Source organism: Ornithodoros turicata, chromosome 1 (genome assembly GCF_037126465.1).
Source record: "Ornithodoros turicata isolate Travis chromosome 1, ASM3712646v1, whole genome shotgun sequence".
Taxonomy (NCBI): domain Eukaryota; kingdom Metazoa; phylum Arthropoda; class Arachnida; order Ixodida; family Argasidae; genus Ornithodoros; species Ornithodoros turicata.
The window spans coordinates 15099187-15118513 of record NC_088201.1 but is presented as its reverse complement, the minus strand read 5'-3'; the positions used below and the strand labels follow the sequence as shown (position 1 = coordinate 15118513).

At 47.0% G+C, this 19327-nt stretch overlaps 2 protein-coding genes across 3 annotated transcripts in view; one reads left to right on the top strand and one right to left on the bottom strand.

The window, feature by feature from the left end:
• LOC135377526 (neuropeptide F receptor-like) overlaps nt 1-1820 on the bottom strand; it is a 414003-nt gene extending 412183 nt beyond the window's left edge. The window contains exon 1 of the mRNA XM_064610012.1: nt 1728-1820. The gene's annotated coding sequence lies outside the window, so the exon portion shown is untranslated. The remainder of the gene's footprint in view (nt 1-1727) is intronic.
• LOC135377525 (prolactin-releasing peptide receptor-like) overlaps nt 1-19327 on the top strand; it is a 774729-nt gene that overhangs the window by 358512 nt on the left and 396890 nt on the right. The gene's annotated exons all lie outside the window — the stretch shown is intronic.

The following is a 19327-nucleotide window of genomic DNA, read 5'->3' as shown; positions in this document are numbered from 1 at the left end:
GTGTTCCGGTGTCCCATCCGGAGCGCGTTCCGTGAAGTTTTGTCCACTGTACTGCTGCAGTACAGCTCTAACTGAAACTGTACAGCTCTAACACATGGGCGAAAAGTGTTGGTCAGGACACGCAATTCAGGACGTTCTTCTTAGTCTGTTCCCACAACACATGGCATTCTTGTATGCGTTCATGCAACGATCAGCGTATTATTGTGAGCTACGACACTTTATAATAGTACGTGCAACACAAGTAGAAAAACAGTCTCTTGATAACTGAACAACCGAAGAGTGCCTGCACGGGACACGGACGAGACCGCATTTTTTCTCTTACAGGCACTACTCGGTTGTTTAATTATGTGTCACCAACGCGCGCAAATTTCCGTTGGTACGGTATCTGTATAATAGTTCCGAAATATCGACAGCTCCCGACCTGAGTTTTTTTTTTCTTTGTGTGCAGTGCGTACGTATACTCTACCAAGTGACAAGAGGAGATTGTCTCATTAGTCGCAAAGTTAGTTTACTTTGTTTTAGTCGTTCACTAGTCGTTCACTTAGTTGTTCTTCCCTATCAATCTAAATTGCACTAGAGTCGCCGCATTAGCGACTCTACATATCACAGTGCTACACACCAACATGTCTTGACTAGACGCATTTTATCGACAGTTACTTTAACGCCTCCATTTCTAGCTCCCACGATGCAAGTGTCTATTCACGCTACTAAAATCCCGAGACTAGGGACTAAGAAAACGGACACACACTCTCTAGTCTCGGGGTTTTATAGTCATACGAATTCTAATCACCAACTCGCTTGCTTTTTAGCAGTTCTTTCATTGCAAGGGTTATATCGTTATTGTTTTCATCGCTGCTTGAACAAACTATTAGCAAATTGCATGCATTCTGCATGGTAAATATCGAGACGACAACATGAAGTTTGCGCAAGGGTGACTCATCTGTCAGAGCTTTAGTTTTTTAACTAAATACAGCGCCGTGTTTGGTTATTGGACACCTTTCGTATAGGGAATCGAGTTCATTGTCCAGATAAAGTCGGCACAATTAAGTAATTGTTGTCTAATAACGTTAACACAATGATGATGATAATGTGACAGCAATTCGCCTTAGTAAATTACCTGCTTTCTGTCATTGTCGACATTTACCGAAAGCACCTTTCTTTGCTCCGCGCGCTCATCGTTCCTGGTGTGTTTGTTCTTAATTATAGCCTCTTCGTCGCGACGCGGTAGGCAAACATACGTCATCATGGGCTTATAGATTATCGCAGTTAGGCCAGAACAAGCAAAACGTGCTTCATATGTCACGTCGCAGCCATCACGAGGAACGCAAAAGTCCAAAATCAAACTTCTGAAGAGTCGCGTTCTTGCTATGTCGCACTGTGCCTCATGGTGTTCCACGACTGGCCATATTTCAGTATTTTAATTATTACGTCATTTGTATAAACGTGACTTCTTCACAAAGCTTACGCCACTACGTTGACATATTGCTGTGTCAGCGTGTACGTGTCCAGCGTCCGGGGACATACATGTAGATGTTGCCAAGGAATATGAGTAAAACAAACGAACTTTTACTGGCTTCTGGCGAATTTCAGATTGTCTGAAAAAATACCACCAGCTGCAGTAATTGGTAGTAGGAATTTCCGGCTTAGCCGTCCATTCCTGCTTCCAACGTTCTCTTAGCGGAGCGCATGGTGGCCCGTAGCCCGTAACGTCCGGTATAGAGACTTACCGAGTTGCAGTTGGTGAGGCGCGCAGCAATCCAAGGTTTGAGAGCCGAGGTGCGGGACACACTCGCTTCGGAGCTGAACGTCGAACTGGTAGGATCGAGGGCTCGCGCTGGAATATCTCCGACTGGAGACACGCCGGGTGCCCCATGCGCCGTCGCGCCTGCGCGCACAAACTTTCCGCGAGAACGGCTAAACAGGCGCGCGCAGCAGCCTGAACTGCTCGAGGAACCCACTATGCCACCCAGAAAGTAATTTGCTTCTGAGAGATGTAAAAGGGAAGTGGAGTGGCGCCGTGCAGGGCCATTGGTGAGTAGAAAATAGGCCTGGATGATGCGGGATAGTACATTAAAGGTAATAATGTTGTAGACATTCTTCGCATCTTTTTCCTTCTTTTCGAATCATCTTCGTCTGATCCATTTCGTTCATTCGTCGAGGTCTTTTGACGACAATTCTGTCGAGCGAATAGATTGCTCTACTCGATGTCTGAGAGCCCGGGTTAAGTTTACGAGTGGAGGCATTACACTGATTGTAACGACGGAATGTGCGGATCGACACTTAACTGGGGTACAGTAATCGTACGGACTGACGTCACAAGCTTCTAAAGTAACTGTAATTAGATAGCAACTAGTTACGCCTACTTTAGAATTTTCTGTTTGTCTCTCAGAAACTAGTTGCATCCTCCTTAACGACATGTCGCCTACTGGTGTTCACCATGAAAGTTACTCTCGGATAAAGAGCTATTAATTACAGTTACTGTTTAATTGCTCAGTAAACGATTACTTGTAATAAGTTACTTCCCAAGACTACTCTGAAGCCTTGCGCACGTCTAACTGCGCCATGCTGGCCCAGTGGAGAAACAATATACGCGCTCTTCACTGCGACCGGTGCCTCAAACGCAGTCACAACGGTAAGGTTGGTTTCCAGTGACACCGAAGTAACAGGCCCATCAAGAGACCCACCCAGCCAACAACCATTATTCTCAAAGTTCCAGAACGCAAACTTACCCGTCGATCAAATACGGTCACCGCACACGTGCTGGTGCACTTTCTCACGCGCAGTCAAACGCGGGATATTTGAACACATATAGCATGAACATTATGGTCCTGAGGTAGTTTGCCCTTGTTGGCAAGGGAGCTTGAAGTCTTTTATACAGAATACTCCAGTGGGAATAAGAATATAGTAATGCATCAAGTATAAATAACAAGTAATAATAGCAATAAGTGTAAGAAACAACACTGTCAATTATCCCAGATTATTCGGAACTTTTGGTGCTGTACCACGGTAAACTTCATACCGAAGCATATAACCGAGGAACAAAAACAATTTTTACGGGGTGGGTTCTTATCCCACCGAAAGGAACTCGTTTTAGTTGTTTGAGAGAGAGTGGGAATGCGCGACAACGTCGACGTAGTAGACGGCGGATATTGGTCGTTCTCCCTCTGCTTTTGCAATTAATCATGAGAAGAGCAGATGCAACACCTCCTAGACTAAAGAATCCTTGCACGATGCTGCCTCGCCCTCGTTCATTACGTACACATATAGAGTCGCCGAGTCGTGGCTTGCACTTGTGCAAACCAAATTGCTGGATTGCCAGGCCAGAACCCAGGAAGTCTGACAGGCATGGCAGCATGAAATGGATGATGGAATGTCCCCTGCGTGCGTTTCAGTCATATAGCAATGCCGGGCAGTGAGGAATGACGACCAAGGTAAATGCGAACCACAGGCGATGGGGAGCCTTGTAGCCAACGTCAGGCGCACCAATTAATGTGTGGTGAGCTAGATATTATCTGGACGGTTGTTTTGTATTTACAGCTGCGCAAAATAGAAAGGATGTCCCGTCCTCGGGAGCGCGTGTACATTTGAACCTCTCTATGCAATAAGGATATAGGTCCCCTTGTTCCATTTTTACTATTTTTGCTGCAATGACATCTACATACCAGTATGTACCTGCCAAAGAAAATTTAGGACCGTATTGCAATTTATTGGCCCGCTACAGGAGCGTAAGAAACGGGAAATGGATGCGTGTCAATGGGACGGACAATCAGATCAGGCCCCTTTTCTCGTTTTTGTTTAGGGTGGGGGTTATATATATATATATATATATATATATATATATATGTTTATTATGTTTATAGGTCCCAAACGTCGCCACACCACCATTGGACAGCTGTTTCGGCCTTATTGGGCCTTCATCAGCAATGCCTAGGTGGGCGACGTTTGAGCGAGTGGCGTTGGAAGGTCACGTGGAACGTGATGTTCTCCCGTCAGGGTGAGAAACTCACCTCTGAAAGCCCAGTGCGATGCCAGTAAAGTATTAAGTGAAGAAAATTAGCAGAGGCGCTTTGGCTGCACGTTGAACACGCTGAATATATATATATATATATATATATAAAGGAGGAAAGCTCGGTTTGAGATTTTTCAACTTATCCCCGTATTGCATACAGAGGTTCAATTATCGTCGTCGTTTAGAGGTGGCTGCTTGTGCGGCTGATGGCGTATCGTTACCATGTTACCAACTTGGCTGCGATTAGCGCGTAGATTGCGCCATGATTAACCTACACCACCATATGCCCTAGACCACTATATGTCCACCAACGTCGTCTGCAGCGGCTAGGGCGTGTACCACCTCGTCTACTTTGAGAGTGACTATCTTGGTTGCTAAGATTGTTACGTCACTTCTAGAGTAGGTGGCGGCACCGGCACTACGGTTGTCTTCTCTCTCTTGGTAAGGGAAACGCGTCACAGCCATCCATATGTCGCCGTAGGTTGGTCCAGGTCTCCGAGAGGACACAGAATGTTGCACTTGACCAGTCGCACGGTCAGTCGCCATGTCGGTAACATGTGCATTGGGGCTCTGCACGCTAAGGGCTTCCACGTTGTCGTTCTCCTTGGCCCGCTGTACCATTTTTTCGTAAATGTCGAAACTAGTTGTTAGTTTTTGGGTTGTCTAGCGCGCAGCACCCGTTGCATTGTAGACGAAGTTGATGCCCTCCGTCGTTTTCGCGAGACGTTTTCGCCCACTAACCGGGGGAGAGAGGGCGTTGAGTAGACGTGTAGTAGTAGAGTGGGGTTCAGATGTGCCGGTGGGCTGCATAGCTTGCTACAGCCTGCGTCTTGCATCCGTCTTGCATCGCCCACTTGGCTTGTCGCATTTTGCACAAACGCGCTCTGCGTTGGTCTGAAGTCTCCCTCGCATGCAGTTGTCGCTGCGCCTAGAGACGCTTACGTCTGAACTGGAGAAGTTCCTCCGCCGACAACTGCTTGCGCCAGCGTGCATGGCCTCCATGCGTCCACGGTGTGACATCGGAAAGCGCGCACTCTCTCATGGCGGTTTTGTAGCCGCGCTTGAACAGGTATGGGAATCTTCACCCCAAAATCACACGTGGTTCCCAGGCCGACATGTCTGACCAGCGATCCCAATGAACACAGCAGCGTACAAGTTAACGAACGATGAACGAAATATGTTTATTTCCATACATGCAATTCTGCCCTGCTTGAGCCGTGCACTGTCCTCTGTCTGCTCTGTGCAGTGCTGCTGTTGTGAATGGGCCACTCCTTCCTCTTGTCTCTTCTTTTTCTCTCTGCTTCGCGCTGCCGCCCTTGCTAATCGTCCTAACGTCCTAATCGTTCGCCGGTGAGGGTGACCATCACTCAATGAGCACGTGCTCTTCGTTGTTAGGACCACGGCTGTAATATTTTTCTAACGCGACGTGGTCAAGCATTGCGACTTGTCCCATCTGCCAGGTGGCAATGCAAAGTACCCAGCAACTTAGTGTTGGCTACCGACACTAATCTGATATGGCGGCGGTTGGCATGGCCCTGATGCTCTTTCTGCAGTGATAGGAGTACTATGACGTTGCCATACCATGCTGAATACGGTGGTTGTCGTCCGTTGACTACCTGTGCACACTTCCCTGAAATAACGGTTTCTGGGTGACCGCCAAAGTAGGTGCGTGTTAGTGAGCCGTCCTCTTTGTCAGTCCAAGTTTCAGCGTCTGTACGCCCAGGACGACGTCAGGCACAGGGCCTGAACGTTAAAGGGGCACACTTGATCAATAAACGTAAAGCAACAACAAAGTGACGTCAGTGAAAGAGTGTAGCATAAATTTACCCCATATCTCAGCGACAGTGTAACATTTACGCTTTCGAAAAAATATAACAAATAAAGTAGAGTGAACATTACGCTACATAAGAGTGATCTCACTGACGAAGGTTTTGCACTTGCAAAAGAGTTGGGTATACTCTATTCTTTCTTAGAGTGTGTACAGCACAGAGCGCATTGCCCAGACAAAGGAGAATTTTTCGCTCGACCTCCGTGTCACGCACAGAGAAGTCTTTTCAAAGTGACTTCGAAAATGAGTAGAAGTTACTGAAAGATGTATTTAAATTAGATTACTAAATACTGACCTTTGAAAGTATTTGCAAGATACCAAGTTACTCGCAAAACTGTTTAAGACACGTTGCTTAAATACTCTATACTCAAGTTTCCGTACAAGTCTCGACTCAACGGAAGCTGTTCCTCAAACGTCTCCACAAAATATTCCTACGGACGACCAAAGCTACTTTTGTAGCATTGTGCAGGATCTACATGTCCTCGCCCCAGATATCAATCGGACCTATCGATTGAATTGCCCGCTGACTCAAACATACAGCCTACACTACTTTGAAGGCGACAGCGACACGCACCCTTCAAGCCCTGCCTCTTCAGATTCTGTAGAACACAACACCACACCTACCGCGTCGGATCAAGACATGGATTTTTCCAGAAACGCATAACCCTACCCTAATCGAACAGATGTTTCCCCGGATCGCACCGGCACAGTAGCCGACGCTCCGTCGGACCGTCAATCCGGCACCCTGCAGTTGCGCCCTCGCGCACGGTTACGGCCGCCTCAACGATACCAGGTGAACCCCTCTGTGATACCCTTTGCGGGACGCGAACACTTCTGTGTAGGGGGAATAGTGTAGCGACCTTTTCTTTTTTTTCTTTTTTAGACACTTGCCGTCGTTCGCCACGCAGTAGTTTCGTTAAGGCAAAATGGAACAGGTGTCCACATCCCCTTTGACGGGGTTTTGTAGCGAGCAACTCTGCGAAATTGGGGTGGTCTTGGTCAATGGACACTGACTGGTCAACCGAGAGTTGTCGAGCATTGTTGGCGGCATTGCGCCAACACGAGTTTGGTGTCAGGTTTCTCTTTCTCCTTTTTTTTTTTTTTTTTTGTACCCTCTATATACATACATACAGTTTAAGTGGCAGACTCGTTAAAGGCAATGTAAGATGCGGCTGAATGCGATGGATTTCAAGTCGACCACACCCAAGGACTTCTCAACCGCAAAATGAGATGTCCTTTTTTTAAATATTTTTTCGGCAGTTTAAATAGATTAATAGGCTGTGAGATAAGATAGAGAGTTATGTTTTACCAGTCTACTGACTGTGTGGCTCCCTTTCTTCTAACTTGCTTCTGTGTAGACTTTTTATAGCATAATTTCCGTGCGTGACGAACTTTTTCGGATCATGCACGTTTCATTGTTTGTTGAAATAACGTAGTTTTTTTTTTTTAAACAAAAACAAAAACGGTCACTCATTCTTCTCTCTAACGCCCTCTAGATGCTATGCAATCCGCGTTTATTTGATCTTAATCGCGTGATCTTATGTAATGTGCGTCGTCAACATGGTTTCCGTCTCACTGCCTGTTTCTGGGGTCTTTTTCATTCTCCCACGAACATGGTGATGGTGGTGGTGGTAGTGGTAGCGGTAGCATCAAACGCTCACCGAACACGCACACGAACATCGGGGATAGTTTAACCTGTCGGTAACAACTCTCTGTGAGGTATTCTAGTCTTCAATTTGTCTTAACGTTCTATTCAAACCGACAGATGTCTCACCACGTAAAACCACGATATTCCAACAGCGTCTCAGGCTTACTCGTAAAACTACATCTGCAAAACTCATTCTCCCATGTGTCACAAATAGTCGCCTCCCTTTGGAAGTAAGTCTGAGCTACAGTTAAAAGAATGTTGGTCAAGGCATATACCACGCCAGCATTTCTGAATCACGTCGGTGCACTGCATCCAGCGCGGACATGGGAGCTATATAACACTGCTTCCAAGCAAACTGTTATCTCATGTTTCACAGCACCTCCTTAGTGTCCACATCACCAGACGTCTACACCACGCACACACACATACATTGGATGATGATGAGGTACACTGCCCTATTGCACATTGGGAGCGGATGAGGGGATGATGATGGGGGAGCACTTTCAGAGATCCGTCACCAGACCGGTGGAGCGCAGGAACTCCGCAGGAACACGAAGACCTTGCATCTGGTGGGCAGCGTTCGACCACGGTCCACCACAACTAACGTCTACGCCAGCAACTGCTTCGCCTGTTCAATTCCTACGCCTTAACTTCCAATTCATTTGCCATTATTGTGATTCCACCACTCCTGGTTCCATAATGAGCCTTTCTATCTGCTTTTCACGCTCCTGTTAATTATTGTTTCATCGCGTTATTTCATATTTCATCCATATGCCTACGGGAGACAACAGTCTGCGACTTTTCGGAACGGGTCATCTGCATGCTTGCGTTAGCGTCCACGTTGAACATGATGCCGCCGCTGTCTGGCTTTTTTCTGCGACTGCCATGTTTCAAGCGTTCATGTTTGTTTCCGGAAGGAAAGGAAAAGAAAACACGTGGTCCTGATCCTCGTCAAGAATACCAGTCAATGGTTATACGCCCCCTCGCTGTTTAGTGTAGATATCGCTTGCATGTCGGTCGTGTACATCAACGCTGGGCTTCGCCTCCGTACTCCTGCTGCAGTGAGTTGCGCTTTACGTCGGTAGTCTTGCACACAGTGTCGCCTGTATACTACCTAGGCATCTTATCGAAGGAGCAGCCTCGTATCCTATCCTATCCTATCCATAGTTCTGGATCATGGCAATAGTGCACCTTGCAGACCCTGTGAATTATTCTTGGTCGTGGAGCACCCTCGATATCCAGTCGACCACGCCAGTGGAATGACAACTAACGAACTAATTGAGGCGTACGCCTGCTGCAAGAGTAGCAGATGGTGTTCAATTAATCTAATTCAGAGCCCAGCAATCGTCGACACTATCGTTGCGAGAGTGTTAAGAAACCCCTTGTGGTTTCGTGCATGCACTTTGTCTGCTTCAAATTTGTACAGTTCTGTTTTCCTGTCGTGGTGAATCTCACCGTGTAACAAATAAGCCGTAGCTCTATGCAGAGAGTCGAACCGAACCCGAACCTGAACCGAAAACCGTTATTAACCGTTATTTTTGGCCGAACCGGAACTGAACCGAACCGAAAGAGTCGACGCCATCTTGGAGCTGAACCGGAACTAAACCGGTAAAAAAATACCGGTTTCCGGTTCAAATAACGGTTCACACGGAATTAAGTGCGAAAGTTTGGATGTTGTGCATGAACACAAAAACTATTTTTCGTATTTTTTCTCCATGTATTAGCTTCGTAGACATCGTCTTTCTTCCCGAAAAAGTCGTGCCCTGCAACAATGATTTGGGTCTTCTCGAGTCACGAAATAGCAGCAGATAGTAACTGAAAACTGCCAGGACTACTAACGTCTAAGACATACACATAAATATATAAGAATTAAAGGTCAACAGGACATTAAGGACAGTTTTGGGTAGTAGTCATTAAGTGACATATTATAATAATATACTGGTCAGAGTCAGCTATACACAGGGTGTCCTGGCGCTGCATTTCAAGATCAGTCCGTTGCAACAAAAACGTGTCCGTTTTTCTTTGACAGCGCTATGTCTTCGAGATCATCTCTACCGTTATCGCAAGCATCCTGTATATAAATACCAATACGCGGACCAACCGACGTATATGTCGTCGGCTGTGCGACCTTCGGTCTTCAAATATTCTCCCCTTCGTTTTTTTTCTTTTCTTTTTCTTCTTCTGTTCTCTTGCACGTAATGCATTGCGAAAGCAAACTACCTGAGCTCAGCTCTAGCACATATTCGTGTATACAACGCTGCACCATAATTCCCAACGTGTGTGCGTGTGAACTTACATAAGCCCCTTATACGCTAGCCACACTTAATGAAACGGAATGGCGATAAGTTCACCTCCTCACCAACTATAATCTTGTGTGGCTTGATGAAAGCAGGGGCGTGTTGCAAAAACGCAGTCATTCGGGACGATGGTTGCTCAGGAGGTGAAGTTACTGTCATTCCGTTTAAAGCATTAAAGGGACTATGAAATTTCCCGAACCCCCATACTTTTTTTCGATGGAAACTGTTCTTCCCGCAGAGAAACTAATATGCCACAAATTTTTCCGGACGAAATCGCTCCACTCTGCGAGGAGCGCGCACTGGAAATGTCTCTTCCGCGTTCCTCCTCTCCCGCGCATATTTCCCTGCCGATGGTGTAACTGTACGGACCGCTCTTCGGTTCCCCGTTACGTCACCGGTGTTGCACAATGGCAAGTAATGCCGCGAGCTCGCGCTGTGGCTGCCGCCACTGCCGAAATCTGCCGATCGCGCGAAAGCTGCCGTCATGGAGATTTCCACTCCCGATGAACGCATACGCGGGATCCTACGGCGCATGCTCCTGGCGGGATTTCTCGGCTCGGCAACACGTCACGATGACGTGTTGCTGAGCCGGCCGTGGTCGCGTCAAGTTACCCGTTGTGTCTCCGCTCGGCAGCTCGTCACGGCGCGGCGCCAGTTGTCCTCCTTTCGCCGCTCCGTTTAAATTCGCTCCCGAGAAATCCGCTCGCGCGACGAAAGTAAAATTTCGGTTCTAGACTCAGAAAAATGTCTTCTTTCGAACGAAACGAAGAAAAAAATCGTTTCATAGTCCCTTTAAGTTTGCCGCGTGCCTAGGGTACTAGAAAGTAAAGCACCGGCCACACCATGCTGGTCAAATGAAGAGAACATGAGGTGAAAACATGAGAACAACAGAAAATGAGTCGAACTCTCTGTTTGCACTTGCTTTGTCTTTGTTCCACAGACACTTCACGCTCACGCCGAGCACGGCGGCGGTCAGTGCTGACAGAATAACGTCCCCGAGCTCACGATCGCACCATTCCAATTCAACTACATACCATGAAGCGTCGTTATTTGATTAACGTGTATTCGCGATCCTGACTGATAACGAATAATTTCAATTACTTAAATGGCTTAGGCCAAGGTAGCAGGCTTGGTTGACATGGCAGATAATCCTGGTGAGATTCCGCTAACAACCCCACGCCCTGAGGTATACGTGCGGGGAAAGTCAACCCAAACCAGTAATTCATGGGTATGCTCTTCTTGTACCCGCTACTAACCTTGTCTTTCATGTCGCACAAACTCTTTCAAAATCCTGAACCACCACTGACGCCTTCCTGCCCAGTTCAAACACTGTAACACACACACGGAAGCTTCTTTTGACCTGCCTGTTGTGCTCCATTCGCACCCGTCGTTCCTGAACCGGTTCAGGAACCGAACCGTTTGGAAAGAACCGGTTTGAACCATTATAATTGCCTTCTGGACCTGAACCGGATCCGAACCCTTTTCGCCGAACCCGAACCGGACCGTTAAACGTTTCGGTTCGACTCTCTGGCTCTATGCACGTGAAGTATGCATTTATTCATCAAGCGTGCTACCATCCCAGCTGCATTTCGCCCTTTTGGGGGCTCTTTAGTACATAGCAAATACAAAGGAAAACTCTCAACTTCTGGGCTTGCCCTACTCTCATGAAGCAGACGCGGTAGAAACTCTCAAAGATTTTCGTAAACCGCTGGCCTAGCATAATAAAATAAAAGTGCAACTATAACCACAGTACCTCAACTGGAAATCATTGCGGAAAGATACTAGGCCATTCTTTCTGGGACTCAATGGTTCTTCTTTAATGTAACAAATCGTGAACGAGCAGGTGTTCTTAGAACGCATTCGGAATTGATGACATACCTTTACCTGTCGAGAGATTGTTCCCTCGGGCTGAGGCAATGAAGGAGATTCGTTCGTTAAGACAATGATCTTGCTTTCTCTGTTTTCTCTTCGCTTCCTTTTTGTTGTCGCTGTTACGTGCTGATAGATACGCAAGAGCTCTTATACAGGCCCGTCGCGATCATGGAACGAGGAGCGATAAACAGGTTACGAAATACAGCACATGCCTGTTCCACCTTCCGCTGTATATAGCGATAAGCTCATAAGTCTCTTGTCATGCACAGGAAAAGCGATATGAATGTTGAAACGCGACAAGCACGCCTTACGAACTGGCTACACGTGTCTAAAATTGAAATTCCTTCAGGTTATAGCACGAGACGAAAGATTGCTCGCATAATTTGCCTCTTGTCATTAAGGCCTCCTTGTCATTTCATCCTTCTTGTGTGAGTCTGTCTCCTATAATCTTTGACAACGGAGCTTGCAGCACTGCAACAAATTACGTGTGCCCCTACGCGGTCGTTTATTGCGCTCCAATCTATTGCTTGTTATTTTCGTAGGGCACTGATGCGTGCACGGATCTCACCAATGTATTTCCTTCTCTAGGATGAGGTCTCGGGTTCTAGTACTTGTGGACGAGGGGTACGATTGACCTGTCATAACGTCATTATGTGAATTGTATGTTTGGTGTCCTCGGCATATTTTGTTTCCCGTAGGAAGAGAACTTGCGACGACCCGCAGTGAGCATGTCCTACATCCCGAGACAACATAAGAGCAACCGTCACAGAAGTATATCAATGTAGTCCGCACATTGACAGTGGGGCATACCAGAACATGGCGGGCGCAAGGTAGACGCACCTAGGACGGATCTCGATATTCCCAGTCGCAAAATCTCCGATTACGAAATTCAAGCTCTCGAAACAAGGACAATCAAGGAGAATGCTCTATCACTTCGTAAGTTGATACGCCGTGTTTTAAAAGCACGAGTCACTATTTAACCACTCCAATTCATGTGTTTGCGGTGTCTGTCCAAGTCGTATTAGCCTGGTAGCGGTATCACGTTACTTTTTGAAATCTGTAACGACGCTAGTATTGCGCTAGCTTTTTGTGGAGTAGCGGGTACAACCAACACCTCCTAGATAGTAGAAGGCCTGCGCACTGCCCATCTCACGAAGGCCTACGTGAGCTTTGGGAGCTGCTTCGCTCTATCATTGACGTCATAGCAGCATCCACAGCAGGACTTCGTGTGTGACGCTGTGTCACGTGCGGCGCAGGCCTGATGCTATCTAGGAGGTGTTGGTACAACACTGAGGTTGCGTTCCAATACCTCGCGCCCGCGAAGCCGCCTGACTAGGAAGCTGAGTAGACCCCTTTGCTTGGCTTGCCTAGCCGAGGCGCCTGTGGCGCCATCTCGTTGCTCACGCAAGCAATGCGTACGGCGCAAGCGCAGCAGGTACTAGCGTTTCCCGCTGTCAGCCATCCCGGCTGTCAGATGGTCAGGCGTATAACTAGACTGCATCGATGCGCACTAGGCGGTAGCCGACTGAATAGCGGACTTGGCGAGATTTGGAAACATGGCGGCATTTCCTGTTAGACCGATAGGCAGTCGACTGACCGGGGTATTGGAACGCAGCCTGAGTGTACGTGCCGGTGTGGGTTCAGCCTAGAAACGAACGAAGAGCGAACGGAAGGACCAATGAAACGCGATGCACGCTGAATTGAGGCGGCCGTGTGACATGCACGCGGGAGCCACTGCAACCTTGGCTGCGTTCCAATACTCAGCGCAGGAGAAGCTGTCTGTCTGAGTGGACAGCTAGGTAGACGCCTAAGGTAGACGCCTTATCGGCGGATATTTGGGACAAACTTGCGGACTTGGCGCCGCTATCACCATCTGTCATGGCCTGTAGGAATTCCGCATTTTGTTTAAACGCCGCGTAATTCATTTATAAACGCTCAAATAATTAAATAATTCAACTCGATTGTGGATGCATTCTTCCTGCGTATCATTATTTATTTATTTTATTTATTTGAAATACTTCTGGCGTTAGACTCGCCATGGAAGGAGGGACATACATAGTGCGCATATTCCACTACCAATAAAATTTGAATGAAAACTTGAAAATGAATTATATTGCAGAACACAGTGATCAGCGAAAATGTCGTCACGGCTCATTGCTGTTACGGCGTAGTATTCCAATAAATGAGAGATTCTTGTATTTTCAATAAATAAATTAGATAAAATATCTCTTTTTTGGACTTATTGTTGAATGCCGTAAACGCACAAGACCTAAGAGCATTGATATCGTCTGACAAGCGTATTAATTTTCACGGCTGCTGTCAGCGACGACCATTCAGACGCATAGCTAGTGTGCATCGATGCAGACTAGGCGAAAGACGCCTGGATAGCAGTCTAGGCGGGAATTGGAACAAACCTTAACATGGCGGCACTTCCGGTTAGACCGCTAGGCAGTCGACTAACCGGGGTATTGGAACACAGCCCTTTTCTGCCCTACAGTATGGCTACAACGACCAGTGGAATTCGCCATACACAAAAGCGAGCACGCCTGCTCCAGGGTAGCGCTGCAATCAAGTATGACGCATACAGTTCTTCACCCAAACCACATGCCTTGGGCGATAGCGTATCTTGTTTCTGAGTGAGTGTGGCGGTAAGTGTACTGATACACTTATCATCTTTCATTTTTATCGCGTTGGTTTCTACAACCTGGCGTACATGCTCGGTCGGGGAATTTTTATCTCTTGTTTTCTCATAGGCACTTCAAAGCGTATTCTCATACCTATATAATATGCATGAGTGTACGGAGGCGGCGTAGTTGGTGTAGATTCATAGTAAATATGCAGCACAGGAACACGGACACAGAATGAATTAGCAGCCGTCCCGTCTTCATTCTGTGTCCGCATTCCTGTGGTACATATTCACTAAATAATGTGCTTCCGTTCATTACCTTTATAAATCTGTGCATCAAAAATAGGCACCATATGTAATTAATACCCTAACTGTACAGAAGATTCTCGCGGCGGCAACTGTGGAGCCAGACTATGAGGCGCAGGCGATGACATTTGACATATTTTCTATCAGTCACAATCAATGCTGCCTACGTATAGCCTCAGTATTCTTTTTTGACAGATATCCGCAACAGTGCACGCATTGCAGATGATTACGTAATTGAATTGCTCTCAATGCTCGACGCACTACAAGCTATACATGTTGAACTGAACTCAAACAAAGATCGTCAAAAGGCAACGACACCAGCACGTGCCACGTCCACGCAAATGTCGGCACCCTCGGGGTAAACCCGTAATGATGAATGTTTCCAGATTAACAACGCCCCGGGACGCAACCGGCCAATTATTCCTTCGTCATGGCTCGGCATGACACACACTCGATAATTCCTCCTTCAAAGCTGCTGCAACGTGAAAAATCAACGACGCAGATTGACATGCTCTGATCGACATGGGTTTATTGCCGAGAAATTACGAGACGCTTCAAAAGGAGCGGCATTCTCTGAATGCGCAGAGTAATGCAAAGACACACGGAAGTACATAGTAATTTTTTTTTAAGCTTGCACATTTGTAAAAAGGGAACACGCTACAACGTTTTTTTCTGCAGTTACCTTGCGTGCTATTCTTCTCAGCAACTGGGATGAATTTGTTTCGAAGCTGAAGGCTGATACAGTCTGGTGGCGACAGTTACGCCTTCCTCCACCAATGGAGAAGACACTTCTCTCCAATGATATTTTTCACAAAAGTATCCACACAAACTATGCGTTTCACACCTTACATATTGCAGGTGAAAGGAAAATGTTCAAACCGCACAACTTTCTTTTGCGCCTGAGTGGCGTTTAGTAACGAGTTTTAGTACATCGGAAGAACTCCACGAAAATGATACGATATAGGAAGTTATTAAATCCAAGTTTAGCAATGTGATGTCACGCCTTTCAAGGAAACAAGGCGATAGGTGACCGGTACGTTCTAAGAATCATGGGGAAAGGGTCGACCTCATTGTCTACGCTAGCAGACGACGCACGCTATGGGTGCTGGAGGTGGATGTGCCTGGCTCTAGAAACATCTTTAGAAAGCGGTAAAGCGCGACTGTCAGAACCTGACTAATAGACTGTGTTTTTCTGTGTGTGTACATAAACTAATTTACCGATGGTTGCACGTAATGTAACATTGAGTATAACGGCTGCAACAAGCAAACTTGAAGCGTGCGTCACGTGTATAAGTAGCGATTATCAGCTGCAGCTGAAAATAAAAAATGTGGAAAAATCAAAACGTCAAAAATTCGTTGTTGATGTTGTGCGTTTCATATTCTTCCATACATTCATATGTAGGAGAAGTGCGCAGCATTACAGTCACTGTGCCAACACCTGCCATTGTAGTCCTGAAGGGAATAGTCAGCCCTTCACAACAGCCCAAAAGCCACTCGTGCTACTTCAGAAGCGACTGGGAAACCAATTTTTAAACACAGCAATCACAGAGCACCTTGCCTATCGGAACCTCGGCGGCGCTTGACACGGAAGCGAGGACACTGACGTCATTTCCGCACGAAATTGCCAGTGACCTATTGGCTTATCATGTTTTCGGAACTGTTATCGTGAACACCTTCCGATGTACTAAAAATAATAATAATGGGGTCCTGATGTTACCCATAAGGTTTTTCTGCCTATAGTATGGCGACATGTTGCACGTGCCGCAGGGCAGGACCGCGGATAATTTCGACCACCTGGTGTTCTTATGACGTGCGCCGGAAATCTCCGACACACGGTACTGGAAGCAATGTTTACCTCCCCCACATTGCTACAGTCGTCGGTTGCGTTTGAACCACGACCTACTGCTATACTAGAGACCTAGACACGCGCAAAGCTCCCAGCACCGGGGTGGTAGTTCTGGCAATCGCCACTTCGCTAAGGAATTTGGCGCCAGCTAGTGCTATTCGTTACCACGTGATTCGCCGAAACCACAGCAGTGTAAGGTGGGCTGTGTTGACAACAACGAAGAGGTACGGAAGAGGGTAGCGCGCGCTTAGCAACAGCCTGTGTAACAGACAACGAGGGTATCAATGTTGATAATAGTGTACATGTCATTTCCTTTCCTCAATAATGGTACGTGGCGATTGTAGCGGCCACTAGTGTAACTAACCCATGACCCGGCTCTCCCATAGGCGATTGCCATACGTCCAGGTGTCTAGTATAGAGGACAGTCACTATATAAGCTTCGCTTACAGTATCGTCACTGAGGAACGCCGGCGAACACGGCTGCCATTTTGTGTTCATGTGTGCACGTGTCGGCGCAGTTCCCGTTTCGGATTGCCGCGCAGTGACGTCGCTTCATCTCGTCGCTGTGTATGGGAAGTCAATTACTCATATGCGCTGCTGTGACCTGTGTGCTAGGCTTCGTTTAACGCTGAAAATACGTACGGCGAAATATACGTACTCAATTGTCGTAAGAAATCGTCACGACATTGATATTTCTGCCAAATATATTGCCAAAGCATATTGCAGCTATAACCGTTCCGTATAACATATTATTTCTGTACATCACACTTCATGTCAACTCGGGATTTTTTAAACTTCAGTGGGTGTACACGTCTTGAAGCTTCATAAGGGTTTCCAAACACGCAGCATGACTTCTGTAGAAAGCGAAAGGGTTTGCAATTCACGATGTGGAACCACGCGGCGAGACGGCGTTCATCCTTCTTTCCGAGAGGAAACCTATGCACCATATGTCCCTTCCATACTGAAGAACCAAGACGAGGGACACGGAAAAAGGGGACAAACACAACGAAGTCTCTAGAGTCTCTGAACGAAGTCTCGTTTTCCGTCTCCCTCGTCTTGGTTCTTCAGTATGGATCAATATTTATTTTTATTCATTTATTCATGATACCCTCAGGGACGTGAGGCAGCTCGCTATATTACCAGCTCGCTTGCTTCCTAACTATTCTATCAGTTATGTCCCTTGGCGGTGCAGTTTTTACAACACAGCGTCGCGCAGCACGGCATATCGCAGCTTTTCAGCTTTCTGGGCGCAAAACACAACTCGGGAAGAGAAGAGTCACGTCCGCGCAACGAAAGCCCCAAAATGACGGCGCCCACGGTTGTGCCTCATATGCACCAAATGCTGATAACCTCCAAACGCTCAAAACCTCCAAACGCCCCTATGCACCGAAAAAAAGAAAACTTGGTGGGTTTGAGCGTTCGGTGGAAATGAGCAGGAGGGGAGAACCTGCTCATAAGCACCAAACGTGCAGAACATCCGAATGCTCATGTGCACCGAAAGGCGGGAGACCACAAAGGCCGGTTCTTCCTCTCCCGCATTTGGAACGAGGTCATAGTGTGAGACAGTTTGAAGTTTATGTAACAGCTTGGTCCTGCTTGTATGTAGCCAGAACGAATAGCGCCTTCTGGATTTCAATTTGAGCTTTATTTTCATAGACAAACAGCGGCATGGCCGAGTGGGCTAAGGCGTCCGCTCGCTGGTGGTAACCAAGGTCGTGCTGTAGACTGGGAGGTGGTGGGTTCGAATCCTACCGCCGGCTGTACTGTCTGAGGTTTTCTCTGGGTTTTCCGAAGATTTTCCAGACTAATGTCGGCACAGTTCCCCCTGAAGTCGGCCCAGGACGCATACTAATCTCCCTGTCCCTCACTCCTTCCTGCTGTCCTCTCTCAGTCCGTCCACATCTGTACGCTGCTCATAGCCACAGTTGCTTCGCGGCGCTAACACGCAATCAAAAAAAAAAATTCATAGACATGGAGGCAGTCTAGGACAAAAGACTTGATTCTAGCTCGAAAGGCACTCGGCGCCGAGGGCTGTAGCAACAAAGAGCGTGGTCCCCTCCGAACATATGTCCGGGTTCACTTACAATGCAGAAGCTGGAATACGATATTTATGTAGGGTTTATATTATGCATACATAGGCGTACCGTGAACATTTACGCAAAACCCTTCTTTCAAGCCTTGTTCTTCGCAAGTTGGTTAAGTTGGCATAGTCTAGAGATATGATAATCTTGCTTTCGGTTGACTACAAACTCAGAAGGCCTGACGTCTCTAATTCGCGATTCCAGCGAAGCCGTGGCCACCTGGCGACGATTTCGGAAAGCTGCGAGTGGAGGTCCGGGAGCGGGTCTGGACAGGGAAGCAGTACGGCGATACACGTTTCTCTTGCTTATGGACAGAATGCCGGCAGCAAAGAATGTATCGACATCGAAAAGAGGAATGTTGCACTACTATTTATTCTCAGCCTGTTGAAAACGCCCCACGCTTTCTTTTAATTGTTTCCCTAATCAAGAAGAACGGAACAGAGGTCCCGTGTGTCGACCGAGTTTCCGGACAAACTCTGTTACCACGATACTATCTTAATATTAATCTTAGCAATACCAAACGAGGAACCCGCATTTCTTTGTCGTGTTGATATATATGCATTTTCAGACCTCAGGCAAAGTAAACAATATCACCGTACTAAGGCGGCGTAGACAAGCATCCACTATAGATGTTCTCTGGGATTGAAAGCTTCTGTCTAGTGCCGCACACGTATCAACGAATGACTCGCAAAGATAAAAATATCACACCAAGTTGTACGTAAATACAAAGAGCGGTAGAGGAAACGAATACTTCACTTTGCCAGAGCGTCTCTTCCAGCGCTCAGATGTTCACCGCACAGCATAATGCACGTTA